At 34.5% G+C, this 17,809-nt stretch overlaps 1 long non-coding RNA gene across 1 annotated transcript; it reads left to right on the top strand.

Moving 5' to 3' along the window:
• The first annotated feature begins 10,832 nt into the window (after nucleotides 1-10,832).
• On the top strand, nucleotides 10,833-13,220 carry LOC311086146. Its single transcript, XR_014607020.1, has 2 exons — nucleotides 10,833-10,925; nucleotides 11,686-13,220. It is a non-coding gene; the product is annotated as an uncharacterized lncRNA (long non-coding RNA).
• Nucleotides 13,221-17,809: the final 4,589 nt, after the last annotated feature.

The raw sequence follows: 17,809 nt of genomic DNA, 5'->3' as shown, positions 1-17,809 counted from the left end.
CACGACAGGATCAAGGCAGGATACACAAAACACATCTAAGACAGAAAAAAACAGAAGACAATGCAGCCAGGATGATGAGTGGGAAATGAGAGTTCTTATAGTCCGTGTGATTGAACAGGTGTGGGTATGATGAGTGCTAATGATAATAAGACAGGTGTGAACGATCAGGGAAGTGCAGTGCAAGGGAAAGGGGAAACAGTAACCTCAGGTGGCTGAGGGAAACCCCACAGCCCAGATCATGACATATTGTAAATACAACTTATCCACCACCTTATAAGAACATCAATAAACATGAATTACAGTTCATTTAACATACAATGTTTATTTAAACTTTGTATTTGTAACATTATTAATTGGTAGATGGTGAACTTTTAAAGCCAGAAATGTACCTGATGAAAGTCATAACTGATGTAGAAATGTGTGTGAAAACAATGATAATTGATTCTCACATTAGGCATGAATGTTTGAGCTTCTGTTTATAATTTTTAATGTGCATAAGATAAAAATGTAATGTAAGGATTTGCAAATGTTCACCTTAAAGTTCTTAATTATGTTTGCTATTTTGACCCAAATTATGTTTTTTTTTTACCTTTTTGAGTACTCAATTAATGTAATATTTTTTTCATTCATACTTGTCGCCGGAGGGCGCCCTCGCGCACAAACTCCACAAGTGAGACTAAATATATTTCGTATACGAAATCTCTTAAACTTTCCGTGTTTATGTAGCCTAGTAGTTGCCGTTTTGAGATTAATTCTATTAGCCGTACTGGTATCTATTTTCATGTTACTAGTACTTATTTTTAAGATACTAGTACTTATTCATTAGATACTAGTACTTATTCTTTAGATACTAGTACTTATTCTTTAGATACTAGTACTTATTCATTAGATACTAGTACTTATTCATTAGATACTAGTACTTATTCTTTAGATACTAGTACTTATTCATTAGATACTAGTACTTATTTAAATAGTGACTAGTAAATATTCAGTTAATACTAGTAACAAATAAAACATTTTGCCATTGATTTCTATGGGGATCTCTCATTGAGATATCAACTATTCAGTTTTGACTAGTATGTATTCCAGTTGTGACTAGTAATTAATCATTAGGTACTAGTATCTATTTAATAGATACTAGTACTTATTAATTAGATACTAGTACTTATTAAATAGATACAAGTACTTATTAAATAGATACTAGGACTTATTAATTAGATACTAGTACTTATTTATTAGATACTAGTACTTATTCAATAGATACTAGTACTTATTCTATAGATACTAGTACTTATTCTTTAGATACTAGTACTTATTAAATAGATACTAGTACTTATTAAATAGATACTAGTACTTATTAAATAGATACTAGTACTTATTCTTTAGATACTAGTACTTATTCTTTAGATACTAGTACTTATTAAATAGATACTAGTACTTATTAAATAGATACTAGTACTTATTAAATAGATACTAGTACTTATTCTATAGATACTAGTACTTATTCTTTAGATACTAGTACTTATTAAATAGATACTAGTACTTATTAAATAGATACTAGTACTTATTAAATAGATACTAGTACTTATTTATTAGATACTAGTACTTATTCAATAGATACTAGTACTTATTCTATAGATACTAGTACTTATTCTTTAGATACTAGTACTTATTAAATAGATACTAGTACTTATTAAATAGATACTAGTACTTATTAAATAGATACTAGGACTTATTAATTACATACTAGTACTTATTTATTAGATACTAGTACTTATTAATTAGATACTAGTACTTATTAATTAGATACTAGTACTTATTAATTAGATACTAGTACTTATTAATTAGATACTAGTACTTATTAAACAGATTCTATGTCATATATAGATTCTATCATATTGTCTCCATGTGTATGATTCGTTTGTCAACCAATCAGATTCAAGCATTCAACGGCCCTGTAGTATAAATATATATATATATATAAAAGACAGTGCTAATCGACATAGCCTTTAACACTGTTATAACTCATTCTGTTTAATAAAGCCATATCAGATCACAAAAGGAAGTTATTTCAAATGCTCGACTGATGTTATGAAGTGAATTTGGAGTAAAAACATGTCAAAATACTTTTGTTGGGCAAAAGATTTGGTATCTTTCCTTGTGTTTTCATGGTAAACAGTTAGCAAGGTAGGCTAATATCTGAAGCCATGTAGCCCTACTTAACAATCAAATTAATTCAGCATATTCATGTTTTGTATTACCATGTGGACTCTGATTGGACGGTGGATAGGAACTCATGTTTATGTAATGATCTGTTTAAATGAAGATATCTCCAAATAAATTCTTACTAGTTCTTTATGAGGTTAAAGATATCTCCAAACGAACGGTGAAGGGTAGTTATTCTGTTTTTGATATCATCTTTTAATTTCGGACTAGTAGTTATTGCAATAGTGACTAGTATCTATTTAGATATTACTAGTAAGCAGACATTAGATACTAGTACTTATTAAATAGATACTGGTACTAATTCATTAGATACTAGTAACTATTTAATAGATACTAGTAATTATTCATTAGTTACTAGTACTTATTTATTAGACACTAGTATCTTTTATAATTATTACTAGTAACAATTTTTATTTTACTAGTCACATTAGCTTTTTTACTCGTCTTATGTTATGACTGGTCCGAATGGCCACAGTAGAGTTCAATTAAACATTTTACTAGTAAAATAAAAAATCTTACTAGTAACATTTATCTTAAATAAATACTAGTATCTATTTAATAAGTACTAGTTTCTATTTTATAAGTACTAGTATCTATTTAATAAATACTAGTATCTATTAAATATATACTAGTATCTAATGAATAAGTACTAGTGTCTATTTAATAGGTAGGCTACTAGTATCTATTAAATAGGTACTAGTATCTATTGATTAAGTACTAGTATCTAATGATTAAGTACTAGTATCTATTAATTAAGTACTAGTATCTAATTAATAAGTACTAGTACCTAATGATCAACTTCCACTACATGAAAATTATGTACTAGTCACAACTGGAATACATACTAGTCAAAACTGAATAGTTGATATCTCAATGACAGGTCCCATAGAAATCAATGGCAAAATTTTTTTTTTTTTTTACTAGTAACAACACAATTGTTACTAGTCACTATTAAAATAAGTACTAGTATCTAATATATAAGAACTAGTATATATTTAATAAGTACTAGTATCTAATGAATAAGTACTAGTACCTATTAAATAGATACTAGTATCTAATGAATAAGTACTAGTATCTAATGGATAAGAACTAGTATCTATTGAATAAGTACTAGTATCTAAAGAAAAAGTACTAGTATCTAATGAATAAGTACTAGTATCTAAAGAAAAAGTGTATCTAATGAATAAGTACTAGTATCTAATGAATAAGTACTAGTACCTAAAGAATAAGTACTAGTATCTAATGAATAAGTACTAGTACTTAATGGAAAAGATACTAGTATCTAAAAAATAAGTACTAGTAGCATGAAAATAGAGACTAGTCGGTTTAAATGATTAAATGTTAAAACGGCTTGCCATATACACTGACGTGCTTTACAGGTCAAAACTGTGCCCAAACCGAGATGTTGTAGCAAATCTCGCGATAATGCAAAATCCAACGATATGATATATTATCTCGCGATAAAGCAGCCACTGGCATTTTCCCGTTTTTCTACAACCACCAGACGGGCTCTGCCCATGGCTCTGCCTCTGCAACCACGCATAGCAACCACGAGGCGAGCAGGATTTGAGGGTGCATTGTTGTGTTGCCGAATTACTAAAAATCTGCTGTTGGGTAAGTACATTTTGTATTATAAATGTAACATTAGACATTCTCTGCTTCAACAGAGTATCCGCCTTCAATGAAGTTAACGTTTGTCAATGGAGAGGGGCCAGACTCTCTGTAACGTTACAAATTAAATGTACGAGAGTCTGGTAGAACCAGGCTAATTTTTTTCTGCCGGTGAGACCAAATTTTGTTATAGGTTTTTTTTTTTTTTTTGCCCAGCAGCGAATGGTAAAAAAAAAGAAAGAAAGCGGAACGAAACTGCGCTACTCGTTTGTGCTTACGGACCGTTTATTAGTTCGGATCATTTCGGATATTTCATGAGTCAGGAGGTGTTTTGCATAAATGTTAACATAATATCCCAAAACGTTTCTGTGATTTACTGTGATACTATTTGTGCTGGTGAGGTTAATGCACAATGAAAATAGCCAAGTATCAGGAAGGAGACTAACTTTACCTGATTCCTCACCTATGGCCTCAGCTTTAAATACTTAAGTAATGCTTTATGGCCGTGCCTTTTTTATAATGAATATAAATCCTGTCTGTATGCAAAGAACGAATCTTCATTTTTTTATCATATTTGAAATGTATTGTGAGTGTATTATTGTCACTTGGAGGGCAGTTTAATGTGCTCTCTATATTAAGGCAGTTAATGTGTTTGGCTCAGGTTTGCTCTGTTACAAAGTTGCTCTCTAACCATACTCTAAGATTACCAATTTTGTAATCACTTAAGTGAAATTTTTAAAACGTGATTTTGTTTGTTGTACTTGACGAAATTACATTAAGTTGCAATTTTTCTTTCAGGGTCACATAACAAACAGCCATCTGTCAGACGTAGAATTCAGGAATCCTTCTCCAGGCCATCTGGCAGAACCAAAGAGAAATTGCATTTGTTTTTTGTTTAATGTCCTTTATAAAGGTGTGGTGTTGTTGTTTTTTTACCATATAGTTATGGTGTTTATTGATTAAAGTGTCCTTTCTTACCTTAAATATTTTTCACCCATTTGTTTTTATTGTCTCCAGTTCCAAATTCTGCATTATCATCCCAGTCCCAGAGGACACCCCATTTTATGTGAGAACCTTGCGATTCTTCTTTTTTTTTTTTTTTTATCTTATTTTATACACAATATACCTTAAATACAAACATACATTTTTCTAAATAATTATGACCGCCGCTAGCGAAAGCGGTCATATAGGGATTGTCAAAGTTTTTTTTTTTTTTCGTCATCTACTGAATATTTTCGTCAACGATACCAGGAACACATCGAAACACCGGGAAACATGAAATTTGGTGGGCATGTAGCCCCACTAGACTTTTATGGAAAAATGTTGTTTGGTCCCCGGGGGCCGCTGGGCCCCCCCAAACCCAAAAAATGCAGTTTTTCCTAAATAACTACCTGAACCGTGGCACCGAGGATAAAACATTTTTTATTGTATGTTGGTCTTAAGGGCCCACATCAACCTAGCCCATAATCACTCATTTGTGATTTGCGCCCCTCCCATAAAAAATGAAAATCAAATCAAGTATATTTGTATAGTGCTTTTCACAATACAGATTGTATCAAAGCAGCTTCACAGTATCAAATTAAAATAAAATAATACAACAAAGTTTGTTTCCAGTGGAATTTATTGACTGACAGAACAAAATCAAATATCCCCAAAACATCCCCAACTGAGCAAGCCAAAGGCAACAGTGGCAAGGAACCGAAAAAACTCCATCAAGTGACCTAATGGTGTCCTAAAACTCATCAGGTGACCTAATGGAGAAAAAAAAAAAAAAAATTGCAATATTATTCTGCTTTAATCGCCCCTATCTTCAGTTGAGATGTTCAGAACTGCACCATATTTCATGTGTATGATTAACTTGACATCCTCTGGGGGTATGCTAAGTTTGTAGAATTTCATCCATGGGGGGGGTATCAAATAAATTAATTTATGTGCACATTTAGTGACTGTACACTCATCGGCCTGTAGATGGTGGTGTTGAGCGAAGGGTTGCTGGTTTAGGATGATACTGTCACACACATGCAGGAATACAAACAAACGCAAGCATGCACACACACTGACATCCACACGCACAGACACACACCCATACACACACATACAAATCCACATGCACAGATACACAAACAAACACACGCGCACACACATGTACGCACGCATACACGCACAGACACACACACACACACACACACACAGACAAACACATACACAAACACACACATATACACACACACACACAGACAGACAGACATGCACATACTACTACCTTTTGTTAGGTATATACATAAACACGCAATACAGCCAAATTGCTCCACGTCATTTATTTTTGTGGAAAGCCAGTGCAGGCCTGAGCGGCGGTCATATTTTGTACCGCCATGCGGTACATCTAGTTGTTCATACAGTTACAAATATAGAGCCTATAATGTCTGTCATTGCTCAAGGGAAAAGCTAAAGTACAGCCAGCTAATTTTATAGTAACTAATGCAGTATTACACTGTGAAGTGTATATTTGAACAGCAGTCTTATCACTTCACAATTAAAAATATGTAGCCAACCCTGGTCCTCCAGAGCCACTGCCCTGCTTGTTTTCCAACTATTCATGCCCTTCCAGCTTCTAACTGACAACACACCTGATCCATTATTAGTCAGCAGGAAGTAGGGCAGGGATAGTTTGGAAACCAGCAGGAGAGTGGCTCTTGAGGACCAGGGTTGGCTACCTTGGATTTAGTCATTGTGAATGATTTTTATATGGCTACAATAGTTGACTATGTCCAATTGGATTACAAGAAGTCTAAATCTTTGCTACATCCACAAAGTAGTTAAAATAAAACAATATTGTTTACTGTTTTTATTTAACTACCCTCTTATTTAAGTTTGTGTGTGTTTTGTTTTCATTAACAGAATTTCCTAATGTAAGTAAGTAAGTAAGCTTTATTTCTATAGCACTTTTCACAGACAATGGAGTCACAAAGTGCTTCACAGAGTTAAAAATATACACATAACATAAATGCACATACAATACAAAATTACACATATACAGTATATGTGCCACAATAAAAAAAAAAGAAAACATAAAACTAGTTAAAAGCTTGTCTAAATAGATGTGTCTTTAGGTGCTTTTTAAAAATTTCTACAGAGTCCGAAGCTCTCAAGTCTAATGGAAGAGCGTTCCAGAGCCTTGGAGCCACCACGCAGAAAGCGCGGTCACCTCTCGTTTTTAAACGTGTTCTAGGAACAGTTAAAAGATCTTGACCCGAAGACCTCAAAGAACGACCTGAAGTGTAGGCATGAAGTATATCCTGGATATACGCCGGAGCTTGATTATGCAAGGCTCTAAAAGTAATGGTTAAAATTTTAAATTGCACTCTAAAACTAACTGGAAGCCAGTGAAGAGCCTCGAGTATAGGTTTAATGTGAGATCTTCTTTTGGTCTTTGTTAATAATCTAGCAGCAGCATTCTGAACTACTTGCAATTTGTCCATGGAGGATTTGCTTAAACAAGTGTACAGTACATTGCAGTAGTCAAGACGAGACGAAATAAAAGCATGAACAAGCATCTCCATCTCATTATTAGAAACTACAGATCTGATTTTAGCGATATTCCTGAGATGGAAAAAACAGGAACGAACCACAGATTTAACATGACTGTTAAAACACATAGATCTATCAAAAATGACACCTAGGTTTCGCACAGCATTACATTCTGAGGGTGATAGAGCCCCAATGGCCAGTTTAATCTTGGGAAAAATGTTGTCAGGAGCAAAAATCAGCACCTCAGTTTTATCTTGGTTTAGCTGCAAAAAATTGTCTGCCATCCAATTGTTGATGGAGGCTAGGCAGTTATGCAACAAGGACAGTTTGTCTAGCCTATCAGAGTTAAAAGAAAAATATAATTGAATATCATCTGCATAGCAGTGATATGATATTTCTCCAAAGCTACTAATAATATTCCCGAGAGGAAGCATATACAGGCTGAACAACAGAGGGCCAAGCACAGACCCTTGGGGAACACCACAGGACAAAGGAGCAGAATCTGACATATATTTCCCTACGGACAACGAAAAACTCCTGTCGGAGAGATAGGAGGAAAACCAATCCAGAGCTGACCCAGTAATTCCCACAGTTTTTTCCAGTCTATCTATCAGAGTGCAGTGATCGACAGTGTCAAACGCTGCACTGAGGTCTAAGAGAACCAGCACAGAGCATTTACCCCCATCAGCAGCCATCAAAATATCATTTGAGACCCTAAGGAGGGCTGTTTCAGTTGAGTGTTTTTTTCGAAACCCAGACTGAAATTTGTCAAAGATATTGTGCGCATTTAAAACATTATTCAGCTGGTTCGCCACAACCTTTTCTAAAATTTTAGAAATAAATGGCAATTTGGAAATAGGCCTATAATTCTTAAAAGTAGCTGCATCAAGATTGTTCTTTTTCAAGATAGGCTGAACAACAGCATGTTTAAAACAATTAGGTACCTTGCCCAATTGAAGAGACAAATTTAAAATTGAGACCAAACATGGGCCAAGATGATTCATGGATTTTAAAAATAGAGATGCGGGTAAGATATCTACCGGGCTTTGTGAAGGTCTCATCGTGCCCACTAATTTAATTTTTTCTTTCAGCGTAATGGGGCAGAAAGAGTCCAGTATTGAAGGTCTTTGATATTCAGTTAGACCTATATGATGGTTTGCTGATGGAACCAAGCTTGCTCTGACAGCTCTAACCTTATTCACAAAGTGAGACAAAAAGTGATATTGCCTCTTGACCGCTGCATTCGGGAGAGAGCACAGAAGTGAGGGTATGTGTGTTAATGGTCTCTTCCAGCCATGGGGTTGTCGTCCTATCTAAAATTGAATTTACATTTTACAAATCTTTACATTTTAAAATTGCTGGCACCAGACTTTCAAGGAGCGCTTACCCCATGTCAAGTGAAATAAATATTATATATTTCTAATTATTGTGAACAGCGTGATTTTTGTTTTGTTTTGTAAGATAAAATCAGAGATTGATTTGGTAAATATGGATGATTCTCAAAGACTGAGCTGGCTGTTCACATGTGAAACATATAAACTAGCCAATTATCTTGAGAGAGCCTGGAAAAAGAGGAAAAAAGCTCTTTATTGAGATGATCAGTAGATGAGGATTTGTTTGTATATGCTGTGTGTATATGTGTATGTATATGTTTGTATTCATGTATTTCTCCGAATGATTTGTATATGTGACCGGAAAATGTTTGCTAAATAAGTTTGTGGTGTCTTGTAATCCCATGTGGGATGGGCCAAATGTTTGGCATGACACAGAAATAAAATTTAACTAACTATATATGGTGTGTTTAGAACACTGGCTTATTTGGAGTTTGTTGTCAACCTTTGTTAGAAGTACAAGTATTTAACCAAGTATTGAATGATTATTGATACCATTGTTTTCGCTCGGTGTCATTTCAGTGTCCCCTAAATTGACCTTTACTTGGATTTTTTTTTTTTTTTTGAGGTGAAGTAATCCTGTGTAATTTCTTTCACAGAATAATGTCAAATGCTTTAATGGTGGTTTTCAATATGAGGAGTGGTGGCCAAATTCAAAAGAAGTCATTCAACGCTACACTTTGTACGATGTAATTTTGGCCTTATGCCATTAAAAAAAAATCTCTTGTTCCTTGTCTAATATTAATGTCATTTTTATTGTTAACTTTTATCTATTCCGGGGACATTCTTTAAAAGACCATCTATCTTTATCAGAAATGTCCTTTTCACTTTTACAGTTACACACCTAGTGAAGGGTCTTTCTTAAGGGCTCAGTATTGAAGAGGGTAAATGCTGTTTTTTTTTCCACTATTCGAACACATTTAATGCAGAACATCTTTTATTGGCATACAATTACTATGCAGTAAAATAACATGGTTATTTTCCGACATTAAAAAAAAAAAAGAAAAGTACATTTACCTAGAAATTAGCCTTTCTCTTTTTTTTTAAACCATATTCTCTTCCCTCAGATGCTGTGATGAGGTGGAGCCCAAATGCTCCAGGACTCAGACATTGATGCAGCAGTGGAGGAACACCTGAAGAACGCTCCAGGAACAGCTGAGGGTGGTGGATTTAAAAAATGAGCCATAAACAAAACAAAAACCATAAAGCCATAAACTTCATAGACACTAAAAACTATTATTTATGGCTGTTTAACAGTAATGCAAGACTGTAACTGAAACTTAGTACTGCCACAGCTCTGACTTCTATTCATCAATGATGGAATATTATAGAAAGACTCTAAAAATAGAATGCGTTGACTGTTCCGGTACTTTTGTTATATTCTGGTTTGATTAATGTCTCCTTAGCCTTAATGTGAAACTGTTAGAGAAAATGCCATTACCACAGAATTTACCACATTGTCCTATTTCTGACAACTGGAAGACATTTCAAATGTAATATTCACAATAAAATGTTGTGCTAAATTATCGCACTATTTTTTGCTTCAGTCCACAATTAATATGTTGATGTACACGTGATTAAACGGTTTTATAGACGTTCAGGTCTGACCGGACCGATTTTGGACCTTTTTAGAACCTTTGTCAAGTTCAGATGCGTAAAAATAGCCTAAATGATTGCCTTTCACGATGTTGCAGGATTATATATATATATCTTATAAACATCCAGAAGAACTAAAAAAAAACCCATTTAGACGTCCAGGAACGGGCAGAAAAGACGTGGAATTCACGGCCAGACGACGTCAAAGACGTCGGTTCAACTTTCATTTTGGAACTATTTTTCAACCATGACGGGACGTCTCGGAAGGACGTCTTTTCAACGGTCATTAAACGTCCAAATGTTTGCTGGGAATGATTTACCTTGATTTTCCTTTGTTTTCTTCACACATCACATGTCTCATGTCAAGCATTCTTCACTGAGATGTTGTCTCTATATGGTAAAGAAGTAGGGGTGACCGGGGACGGTTGTAACACCAATTCCACCAATCAGGGATAAGATAGGAGTTATGTGACAGTTTCAGTTTCTTTAGGCTTCCTTTACGATCGCACACGGGGGTTTTCAAGTCTGCGTTGCAATCTCTCCTGAAGCTACAGCAGAAAATCAAATTCTGAGGTAAGAAAGTAAAAAAACATAAGATAATATTTTGTTTAGTACTTCTACCGTTGTAGATAATGTCGTATGAGTTATATCAGGTAAAACTGTAGTTTCTATAGTAAAGAATGGTGTATCAACCTCCTACTAATTTCAAAGCACCATGCTAATACAGCTAAACAATAGTAACAGTGGCGGGGTAGGTTGTAACACGTGTTTTGAAAGTGACCTTAATTTGTATTGGACCTTTTATGCAAACTCAATTTTATTTGTGAATGATAAATAACATATTTAAAATCAGGTCAAAGTTAAATAAATACCAACACATACACTGCAAAAAATGCTTTTCTTACTTAGTATTTTTGTCTTGTTTCCAGTCCAAATATCAAAAAATTCTTAAATCAAGATGCATTTACTAAAGTAGTAAAATGCCATAATATATTATGTCTTGTTTCCTGGAGAAATACATTTAAAATTAAGTGAGTTGTTGCTTAAAAAAAAAAAGCAAAATTATCTGCCAACTCACTTTATTTTGATTTATTTCTCCAGAAAACAAGACAACGTAATAACGTAACGTAGTACTGAAATAAGGTTCTATTGTTGATATTGTTTTGTAGGCTATAAGCATTAAAATAGCATAAATGTTTGTTCAGATTGTATTACAGTTTTAAATTCAATATAAAAATTTAATTTTTTTGCCATTATTAAATTGGTGGCTATCTTATAATCCAATTATATTAATAGCTTATGTTTGATTTACAATATTTTGTTTTTGATTAAGATTTTGCCATGGGTGCCATGAGACTCTGCTTCCTGCTCTTCTGCCTCTTCTTGGCGAGCGTCTCTTCTGTGAGAAAACTTAACAATATTGATGACTTGAAAAACACTGGCTATGGCAAGCCTTCTCCACGTCATGGACTCAAATTATTGTACTGGTTTGCTCAACAAGTGGATCAAAACAACATTATCAATTGTAATCCAAGTACAGGTGACTATGGATTCCATTATTTCGGAAATAGAGAGGGCATTCTTCCCTCACTTTCCAGAGATTACCGTTACTATGAAGTTGGTAATCTAAACCAGGGGACTGGTTTACCTCCGTATCTGCATTCGGAAAGAGGACAGAACTACAGCAATCGGCAAAGTAACATGGACAGGATCATTGTCTCTGTGGAACGAAACAGGCCACGGAGAATACTGAGAGTATTTATTACATCACATAACCCTGGCAGCAATGACTTCAATCCTTCTGACACTTATGAGATTGATCTTGAATTGATCTCGCAGATCAGACAAGATTATCCCGATAATGATGCTTTTTCCAGAACAATACAACATGATAATACTAATGATGGATGCAGTCAGTTTTTAAAATATTTAGGATATATCATAATCAACTTTGGAAAATGAAATAAACGCTCACCCGATTCCCTGTGCAATACATATGAGGGAATTAAACTAGAGATTAAAACAACTACACAAGGTTACTCAAAGCTTATATGGAAGAATATACCTGATGACATCATGAAAAAAGATGTGCACATTGAAATTTGCCAAAACAATCCTTCCAGTGATCCTAATAAAGATCCTACGCAGGTCAGAAAAGATTTTTTCAAAATTCATGAATCATCTGGGGCTAAAGATACTTCTGTCTACCTGAATGCTGGTCTCCAACCCCGACAGTACACAAAGTCTTTTTTAGTATATAAAACATATATTTGGTATGGACCAGAGTTTGATGGAGCTAACAGAGTGATCCCCATCAGAATAAAGGGGATTGATGCTAGTCTGCAGCTCTACGCTGGAGACGGCTATGCCTGTGCTCGACTCTACATCAAGAAAACCTTCAGTGACTGGATGGACGTTCTCAACAACTCTTGGGTGGGGTTCTACAAAAGCTCACAAGATAAAAATAATGACTATTCCACATATCAGTATGCTGTGAAGTTTGCTAAAATTGAAGACGATAGCACAAAGGATTATGATATATACAAATACAAGTCAGGTTTGGTTATTGCTCCTGGAGTTCAAATCCGCTTCTATCTGGACAAAAAATATAACAAAGTTTTAGCACAAACTACACCCTGGGAGAGTGATGAAAAAGTGACATCATCATGGGACAAAGGGAATCCTAAACTCTCTTCATCCTGGTCTGATCCAGAATTATTTTACAAACCAGAGTTCTATGATGCTAACAATGTCCTCCCTATTAAAATACAGACGTATGATGCTGGTTTGCAGCTCTTCACTCAAGACGGTAAAGCTTGTGCTCGGCTTTATATCAAGAACACTTTCACAGACTGGAAAAATACCTTCTACTACTCATGGGTGGGGTTTTACATTAGTTCACAAAAAAAACAAATAAACAGTATAACACATATCAATATGCTGTGAATTTTGAAAAGATGGAGGATGGAACCAAAATGTTTGATGTTTATCAGTACAAATCTGAATTAGCTATTGCACCCGGAGTACAGATCCGTTTCATGAAGGACAAGGGCTGTGATAAAAAAATAGTGGAAACTGAGGCCTGGAAGAGTGGTTAAAAACTCACTATAAATGAATAAGATTATGAAAATAATTAAAATAATTATGAAAAATCTTTAAAGCAGAATAATATCATTCTAACAGTCTGAGCTCATACAATCTTGTAAGAATCTGCATATATACTGTTAATCACAGATCTCTCTATAATACAGTATCTTCATTTGATATTAAAATAATTATTCTAAATGATATAAAATAATGTTAACAATAATCTTGGCATTTATATCATAAATATTATAAAATACAACATTTTATTGCAATGTATTAATGTGACATAACCTTACTCTGCTTGTTTTACTGATCAATTAAAATGCATCTATCCAATGAGAGTGAGTTAAGTCTGTGTCCTTGTTTGGATATCCCACTGGACAAAACTAAAAAACCAAAGGTAAATAACTATTTTCTCAAGCAGTGGTTATATATGTTGGTTTCAAAACCTGTTTTAAATGTTGTTGTTTTTTTTGGTAAATTCCATAGTTCTAAAATTTGGGAAATTATGTCACATGCTATATACAGGGGATACATTTAGTTTATTAATTGCAATATTTATTCATCAAACAAATTACTTTATTTTTGTATTTACCATCATTATTTTGCCTTTCTGGTCATAAATATGGTGGATGATCAGGAAAAGTCAAGTGACATGTCAGTTTAAAGTTACACAGTATCTGCATAATTTAGTAACTTAGCCAAACTCACTGCACTGACAGGAGGGTTTTTCTGATAATCCTGTGTTCATTTTGTAAATTGCTTGCTTGTAATATTTGGACACTTTTTATGTTTACTCAATTCTATAATGTTCCTAATGAGTTTCGAATGTTTCGAATCACTAGTTTTTTTGGTGACAAAACAAGTTTTTCAGCAGCTTTCTGTTTCGGACGAATATCTGGTTTATTTTTTGATGCAGCGATTCAGTTTCATTTTGATGCAATTGATTTTATCAGTTTCCATGAAAGGAAACTATCCCACCCACCACACACTCAAACACACATCTTCACACAAATGTTCACAGCAAAAGCATTACATGTTCAGTTAATAAAGAGATTGTGAATAACAGAATGATCTTGACAAATATTTATTAATTCAATTTATTTTAAACAAAACCACAACCAGCAGCTCGCCAGCCAATATGAACACTGACCCTTCACTCTGCAGGTTATGTTTAGTTTAACCCATTGTTACATAACTACCCGTCTAGGGGTTGGGGAGTCAGTAACAAAATAATAAAATAAAATTAACTTAAATTAAATAAAGAAAATGAACTCTTGGAGAGAGTACCAGGATATTCCAACCTCCTGTCCCAGAAATCACACAACCACAAATTGAAGTAATATCTTTGTATTTGAAAAATATAAAGAATAACAAATCACAAGAAGGATAACAAAAACAAAGTTTAGTAAGAACGATAAAAAGAAATAATCTCTTCGGGGGAGAGCTATGCCAAAATAACAAACAAAACTTAAACTAACTACCGGTAACCCAGAAAACTTAGTAAATTACCTGGAGCAAGATAATCCGGAGAAAATAAAAAACATCAAACTTCCCTCCCTCCATATCTAGGCTATCCATAAACAGGAGAAAATGAAGAATACAAACAAAAATGGCACCCTCCCCCTACCTTCCCCAAATCAGGATAATTGAAGATAATATACTTAACACAAAATAAAAGAAAATCAAACATAATACAAGTTCAGTTCTCTTTTCAACTTAAGAACACTTACAACACGTCCTGAGCTCACTTACTCAAGATCAAATCAACAATGTCTGAACACATAAATCAACAATGCGATCTGGGCCGACAGGAGGAGGAATTAATCCTGGCATCAAAGGTCTCTCTTGTCTCTCAACAGATCCACTCCTGGTTATATCCTTGCTCCTCCCCTTCACCCTCCAATCACGTCAGGCATCCAGAGATTGAGTACAGCTGGTTCAAGTACCTGTCGTAATAATGAAAAGACAAAGAGACAGAACAAGGAAAGGAAAGAACAACACCCAGATACACATTCACCCCTATATGACACCGTATACATCCTCAGACGCAACACCATTAAAAACAAAAATAATATTGTGACAAAAATAATGATCATGTGTTAGCACAACCTGCCAATGACAATTATTACACATCAATATGCTGTGCATTTTAAAATGATGGAGGATGGTGAGAAGAATTTTGATATGGGCACAAGTCAAATTTGGCCACTGTACCCGGAGTACAGATCCCTGATAGACAAAGGTTATGATAATACATTAGAGCAAACAAAGCCCTAAAAGTGTATAAAAACTCAATGAATCATGTACAATTATTAAAGTGTCCTATAAGCACTGTTAATTTGTTATAAATAAAATGTGTAATTTGTTCTTTAAAAACGGCTATGATAAGGAAAATTAATTGACATCCAGAGTCCAGGAGCTCAGTTACTTTAATCCATTATATAACCTATATATGTTTCCTTTGAGATAGGCATCTCTTTTGTTATAAAACCATATTAGTAAAATAAACAATAAATCACTGTTATTCATCTGAGGTGAGTTCATTTCTATATGTTGTACATGTGTGGCTGTCACTTCAAGAAAAAGCAAATGATTTGGATAATAAAAAAAGAAACGCATGGTTCATGATCGACCCATCATAATTCACATGTTTAGGCATTTTTGTATGCACTCCGAATTATTGGTTTGATTCAAAACTAAATATTTGCATGTTTTGAAGTTTCAGTATAACTTAAATTTGTGAGTAGTTTCCCCTCAAAGGCCATTCACTCAGAATGAGTTTTCGCAGTTAAAAACTGTGATTTTTGTGTTTTGCAATGTTTACATCTTCACTTGTAGTGTTGTTGATTCACATTATTTCTAGACTATTGTGCAGAAATGCTTCATTGCCTAAAAAGGAACTTTCACAAAAGCCCAAATTTCACAGTTTTTTATCCCTGGCACAAAATGATCAGCTAACATAATTTCTCTAATCATTTCATCAGCACATGGGAAAGTGTGAACCAGTGAAATTACTCATTCTGACAGGATTAAAAGAGCAGACTGATTGGTATAAAAAGGAGGGAAGAAGTTCTTCCAATCACTGTGTTCTTGTGTTAGCAATAGTTACCTCCAAAAAAAGACTTAAATGAGCTCAAATGCAAGGAAATTCCTGCAAAGAATATTGCACCTGACAGAGCCATTATACCAGATCATCAAGAACTTCAAGGAGAGAGGTTCAACTGCAGTGATTGTGGCTTCGGGACATCCCAGAGTGTCCAGGAAGCGCCAGGACCATCTAATCCTGAGGATTCAGCTGCAGAATTGTGTCACCAGTGCCCAGCATGCTCAACATTGGCAGCAAGTTGGTCAAGTGAGGCCAAGACTTTGGACAACGGCCTCTGCAAAAGTTCCACGTTGTGTCTGCGTCCTTATTACCCTTGTTAATTTGCAATAAGGACCTGCTGACAGGACATATCCCTAACAGATCATTCAGTGTAGAGTATTTTTTACATGCTGGTCATTGTTTTAAAGTAAATTCCTCTTTCATAAAACAAGGATGTTTTATGAAAATGCTGACAACAGCTGTCCAGTTTGGACCTGTCACCCTGGAGGTCATGATCAGCCTCACTTATTGCAGCAATCTAACATCTGGGGAAAGAATAATGGCTAAAGATTCTGTTTCAAGGCCACAAGTTGTTGTCCATGTGCCCTTTTTGACATTAAAAACAAGAGACATAGACAACAGAAACACAGACTACTGCTGCTGAATGTTGGGATTTCACAATCCCCAGTGTTCAATAATAATGTAATAAAAAAGAGGAAATAAAATTGAAAGGTTATGGCTTTTAGCCTGTTTGCAAATATGAGGACTTTGGCAGTTCTCAATGCCCCAAGTTCAGGGAGAAGAGTTAATCATCAGTCCCAACTTCTGTATAGCCTACAAGCCTGTTTCAGAGGCCAATAAAACCAACAGGGGAATACAGTAGTACAAGTCTGTAGCTCTGAAACTTGTGCTCAGCTTTATTGTAAGACCAGACATTCAGTAAAGCTTTCTAGAATGGGTTTTTACAGTTCACAAGATGTCAAATATACTATGTTGGTCCGTTACAGCTTGTTCCAGCGCAAACCCTCTTTTGGCATTAAAAAAAAAAAGATTACTGTCAAGATTTACTAAAGATGCAAAGTGAAAAAAAAAGTAATGCACAGGCGTGGACACCTTATTGCATATGCATTATTTTTTGTGACTGACCTTATTGCATAGAGATGCATATGAGTTTCCCTTTTAGATGCAATGTATGGGAGGAGAGTTAAATAAATCATGCAACATTATTTATTAAATTAGGTTTGTTGTAGTCAATTTACTGTAAAAAGTTGAATTTACTTCT

This window comes from Abramis brama, assembly GCF_963993115.1.
Source record: "Abramis brama genome assembly, chromosome: 7".
Lineage (NCBI taxonomy): Eukaryota > Metazoa > Chordata > Actinopteri > Cypriniformes > Leuciscidae > Abramis > Abramis brama.
Note: the sequence above shows the minus strand (reverse complement) of the source record. Positions and strands in the feature narration are given on the sequence as shown.